This window comes from Corapipo altera, unplaced genomic scaffold, assembly GCF_003945725.1.
Source record: "Corapipo altera isolate COAL_440 unplaced genomic scaffold, ASM394572v1 61411, whole genome shotgun sequence".
Classification (NCBI taxonomy): Eukaryota; Metazoa; Chordata; class Aves; order Passeriformes; family Pipridae; genus Corapipo; species Corapipo altera.
In genome coordinates, this window is record NW_020884875.1 from 29825571 (window position 1) to 29831570 (window position 6000).

The window sequence follows — 6000 nt, forward strand, 5'->3', positions numbered from 1 at the left end:
AGAGTTTGGGAAGCTATTTTAGCAATTAATGTTGGTTTTTTTCTTACATTAATCACCTACTTCTGCCTAGAGATTCCATAGGGGCAGGTCTTGATTCCTCTGTTCTTAGTGAATGTGCACTTAATGCTCTATTGACATCACTGAGTCATCTATATCTATAAAGCTAAAGAGATTTGCAGGTTAGGAGCTTTATGCATTGCTTTTTGATCAGACATGTGATATTATGGATGCAAATAGATAAATAGTTTTATTCACCGAGGCCTGTTTGAGTTTCTATTGATTTCACTGAATTACTGGTGTTAGTAAAGTTGCTTATATATTGTTTACCTGGATCAGAATCTCACAGTGTAGTGAGACTTATTGTCTGATTTGATCAGAGCTGAACCTACATTAAAATGCAGTACTTATAGATACCCACAGATGCACAGAGACTGCCACTTCTGCGTATGTGTAGGCATTAATGCAGGAAAGGAATTCAGGACATAAAAAAATGTTAATCACAATAGATGTAAGTATATCTCATGATATAATTCACTAGTACTTATTGATACAATTTAGATGATGAGTTACCAGATATCATGACATAAGCAGTGCAAATTAATATATGACATGCAGAAAAAATAAAAAGAAAAAAAAGCCAAAAACTCCCCAAACTTAATATATCCACTCCCAAAAACACAGAACATAATTGATCAAACCCAAATCTGAACTATATCTAAGTAACTCCTTGACACAGAGGTTGGATCTTGATAACCTTTAAGGCCCCTTCCAACCCAAACCATTCCATGATTCTCACTTTTTCCTCTTTCTACACTGGAGTAGCTTGTCTTCTACCACTTACATTTCTATCAGACACATTTCCAGTCTAACTCGTCTTGGTTGCCCATATGTTCCTTTAGACTGCAAGCATTTTAAGGCAATTAGGAGATATTATTAATGGAAAGCTCTCTCAAGATAATGGTCTCCTGCCATTAGACAAATGCCAAAATGACATTTTTCAAAGCAAGAGTTATATATGTCCAGGGACATTTTTCTGGCCTCATGATTTTATTTCTATTATGACAGACAATTAAGGATGCAGATTTTGCCCTGATGTGCCCTGCTCTAGGAAGTGGTAGTGACGTTGTGTGCCAGTGACACCACTGGGATAATTTGTCCTAGGAGAGAATCTGAGGCCTTGCAAAGACTCTCATTAACACAGTTTGCATCTCTGTGTTAGCACCTCTTGTGATTCACAGTATCAGAGCTAAAAAGACAGGTAAGTCACCCATGAAGCAGAGAATCCAGCCAATTAGCCCATTTGCTGCTATAGTATTTTACCTTCTCAGACTTTAATTCATAAACTTTGCCTGATTAATGGAAAAGTAGATTTCCCTCACTTTAGCTGATACCTTGTGCCTCGTGTTAACAACCTCCTATGGTAACGTCATGCGTAAACCTTGAGAAAAGTTTTCAGAGAATCAGTGCAGGTAACTGCTATGTGACTTCTTAATGCATGTGTTAAATATTTGTTTTTACAGCTATTGATACTGCTTAAGACATCAATTCTGTTGTCCTAATTAAAAGAAAAAAAGAAATGCTTTCAAAGCTAAGAGGATGAGCAGGACATAGAAACTGTTTGTTCTGCTAAGTGTAATGTTGCCATTTGACTGTTCAATGATGAAAATCTGTTCAATGATGAAAATCAGGGGAAAGCAAAGCACAGGAAGCTTGAATTTGACATGTATTTTAGTATTTCTTTGCTTCAGTAGCCATTGTGGCACCTACTTGAAAAATGTGATGTCACAACCATGGATTCATCTCCTACTTTGGCTACCCAGGGTATAACTGCAGTGGAAGCTGTGGTGATGGTGACATTTTAAAAAAGCTTAGGAAATAGAAGCATGTAAGCTGGTCACATAGCATAAATCTGATCACAAAGTATGTCCAAATGCATGTTTGCCTGTGTAAAACTTTGTAATTTGATGGGATCCTTTTTAGAGATATAAGAAATGACAGCACCTGAACATCCACCAGCGAATAAACAATCCAGTGGGGGAAAAAAAAAAAAAGGCAATTTTCCTTTCCCTAGTAAAGAGAAAGGACAGTCTAAGCTGTGAGTGTGTGCAATGTCTGAAGGAGGTGGAGATAAATGGCAGGTGGGGAAAAAGATTTTATATAAGGGTTTATGACCTTTTATAAGCCATCAGAAATAATACAACATTTTCTTTATCCATGGTTATCATTGACAAAATATTCAGGGACAAAACAAAAGTGGGGGTAACAAAAGCACATCCTAAGTAATAAAAGAGTTTTTTCTGGAAGGAGCTTTGAAATCCTGACTGCTGAACAAAACTTCTGCTGACAAAATATTTGTACAGATGTCCTTCCACTTTTGCAGCAACAGCTCAGTACATCTAACCAACTGTTAAGTTGTGGATATTTGTCACTGAGTGATTTAACAAGTCTTTGGAAATAGATGTTAGTGGCAAATTATAAATAAAAGATGAACTGATTTTGTCTGGTCTAATGGGCACTTAAAAAGCAGAAATAACCTCCCGTAAAAATCTATTAAAACAAAACCCAGAAAACAAAAAACCCAGTTGATATTTTTTTAATAGTAAACCCGAATAAAACTAATCATTTACAGTTAAATAGCACCTGAATTAGTTACAGATGTGAATAATAGAAAAATCTGCCAAAAGACTCGTCAATATCCACTAGGTGGCATGTGGTGACCGTGTTAAATCGCCTTATCTCCACAAAACCTCCCATTCATACAGCAGATAAAGAACTGCATTATTAATTTATACCACTGCAACTACTCTACACCTAATATTTGTTTAGCCAGCTGTTTCCTCTAATCTTCCTTAAACACGATTGATTGAAATCCTAAGTATATTCAGGTTTTTTTATTTTTTTTCCCCCAAAGAACATTTTGTTACCTACAAGTTACAAGCTCCCTTTTCAAGTGCAGCACTGTATGCTACAGTTAATAACAGCAGAGACGGAATGTCTAATACTTCCTCACAACCAACAGAAGCAGTTTGTCATATGAAAATAACTTTTTTTTTCCCCAAAAAAATTTTAATTTCCATAGAGTTTTAAGCAATGAAATACACTGTCAGGTATACAACGAAACAGAAATGCAAAATACTTCAACTTCCAAAGATAGTTTAAGTACTGCTTCAGTGAAAAGGCAAATGAAAAGAAGAAAATGTTAATCACACTTTAATCCTTGCAGTGAATTGGAAAACCTTTAATATTTTTAAATATAAGCAATTGCAAAGTCTCTCTTCATTTGAAGATCCTAAAAACACTTTTTAAAGAGTGGTCCATATTATTTCCAGGCTTTTACTGAGGGGCAGGGAAGTTGAACAACTTCATTTAGTATTGATAATAGTTCTTTTGGCTCCAGGTTGTAATCAATAGTGGGTAAAAATATTACTTTTAGTCACATATGAGTATAAAATCAGAAACGCTGGGGACCTGCAGTAGAAAAAGCTCTTCTTATCATTATTACAAACTTTAAAAATAAAATGCACTCCACCATGCAACAGAAAACACTCCACTCCACCTCAAGAGGTTCTGAAACCTCTTCTCCCCCTGCCTCAAAACTTTAGGTTTTGTTTTGTTTTGTTTTGTTTTTGGTTGATTGGTTGATTTTTTTTAGTAGGTTGTTTTAACCATGCTCACTGAAGCTGAGGGGAAACTGAACCTGCTATGTTTATAGTGAAAGGATGCTTTGCTGTGATTTACACTGTCAGTGTAATTCTCTGAAGAGGACATTTCTGTGGATAATACTTTTCTTCATAATGACACAGGGCTTTTTTGGTCTTTCTTAGTGGAATCTGCCTATACATTCAGGATTCTCATTAGGAAGACAGGCCTTTTGGCACAATTTCAGTGCAGACTGGCAATGTCTTGATTATTACACTGACTTTTATTTTTGTTTAACTTGAAAAAGCTGTTCTCTACACTTCTGTCCCTACTTTGCTCTAACCGCTGCATTGAAAAGTATCACAAATTGATATTTTCCCCCCACTTTCTTTCTGTTCCTTTCTACATTATGTGTTCTTCCCTTTACCTTGACACCAAATGTAATACCCCTAAATATACAAGGGTTAGATTCTCAGATAACACACCCAGAGAAACTTGACTTAGCTATGCTTTATAGGCTTCACTGGATATGAAAATCCAAGGAAGCATGAGCTGTCTCTGCGCAGCACAAAGATTTAGCATCCTGTATGACATACCTCAACACGAGGCTACAGACTCCTGGTTCCCTCTTCACAGGAGCTGGGGATAATTTTCCTGCTTATGATAAATTTCTCCATGTGCTGAAAATAACCTGCCTCTAGATACTGTGTTATGAAGAGGGTGTGTATCATAGTTACACAGTCTCACTGCATCTGTGTTCTCAGCTACCACATCATAAATATTTCTAGCAATATTTCCCTAACAAAACAGGACCCTTCCCAGATTGCTGCTTTCCACATTTAGGCACTAAAACAGCCTTGGTAGCCATTAATATGAACTCATTGCTGTTAATTACCCACATGATTCTCTTGGACACATTGCTAGGTTCCCAGAGCCTCCTGGAGATGTTATATCATTTACATGACATCACACAGCCATTTACATGGCAGCACTTTCTGCCCTGGAAGATCCCAGCAGTAATTAAACCCTCACTAATTACATACAAATAGCAATAAATCTCCTTGATTCAAACACACAAATGCTTTCCCGCCCTTTCTATATATACCTGCCACGCGAGTATTTTTGCCATGACAAACATTTAGAATGACAACTTTATATGTGTTTGACCCCCAAACCCAAACAAACAGTAAAATGATACAATTCCCACAGCCATGGATCAGCTAATGCGCAGCTACATGTTAAATGCTGCAGCATCAAACTTTCTTGGTAAGTGGAGATAGTACAGAAACCTGTGCCAAATGTTATTCAGGCTTTCTCTGACAGTAAATAGCCAAACATGACATCAGCATGCAACATATCACATCTTATCAAAATCTTCTTATTCGAACGGGATGGGCAGTACTTTGTGCAGACCTGCTTCCAGGCTGTGAAATGTTTGTTCAGTCTACCATCCTCTTTTTCCTACATCCTGAAAACTTCTAAAAGCACCTGAATGGATGGAGAAATACGTAAGAAAAAAAAAAAAAAAGGTACACAGCTTTTGTCTTTCAGCCGGAACCTGCAGTTGCAATTTGATCTCTCCTTTGGTAATGCAGAGCGCTTAAAGTCAAAGACACTGAAGGTACCCAGTTTCAATCCGTCTTTCACCATCGCCCCCCCGCCTCAGCTGCCAAATCAGATCGTTCAAAAATCCCTCCAGTGCAGCCCTGCAGTTGAAGCCACGGGCTCTGCTCACTGGATCCCCATCCGACTTAGAGAAGCAAAGGAGTAACAAACTTTTCCAAAAGTTTGGTTAGTTTGTTGATTTTTTTTACCTTGCGCAGAGCTCCCGACTTGAGATGCTCTCAGAACTCTCCAGCAGTTTGGGACGGAGGGCAGCGAAGTGCGGAGAAAGTTTTTGGAGCTCACCTTAAGTCAGTGTATGCGTGTGTGTGTCTATGTCCCGAGTGTCTCTTTGTGGCTCTGGGTGGCAGAGGATCTGATTCAGGGAAGAGAGAGCCACTTTCTCACCGAGAGGAAAAGAAAAGCAACACGTCATGAGTTAAGTACGCCTCCAAGATCTCTTAATTACAGCTCAATGTGCTTCCTTCAGAACCCAGGAATGGGAGGAAAAAATAAACCCACACATGCCGTTTCCCTCTCTTTCACAAACCCACACTCAGCCACCCCCGCCCCACCACGCTGCCCTCTCCCTCCAGATCCCTGTCCTCACCCCTTAGGTCCAGCCCTCCTAGATCCACACCTAAAAAAGCTTCTCAGTATGCACACAATTCCCGAGTTAAAAACTACATGGGGCTAAAAAAAAAAAAAACCAACAACAACAACAACAAAAAAACCCCAAAAAAACCCCACACATAAAAA

General features: G+C 38.3%; 1 protein-coding gene across 1 annotated transcript in view; it reads right to left on the reverse strand.

Moving 5' to 3' along the window:
• Positions 1-5756, reverse strand: part of HAPLN1 (hyaluronan and proteoglycan link protein 1) — a 55854-nt gene extending 50098 nt beyond the window's left edge. The window contains exon 1 of the mRNA XM_027634971.1: positions 5454-5756. The gene's annotated coding sequence lies outside the window, so the exon portion shown is untranslated. The remainder of the gene's footprint in view (positions 1-5453) is intronic.
• Between the last annotated feature and the right edge of the window lie 244 nt (positions 5757-6000).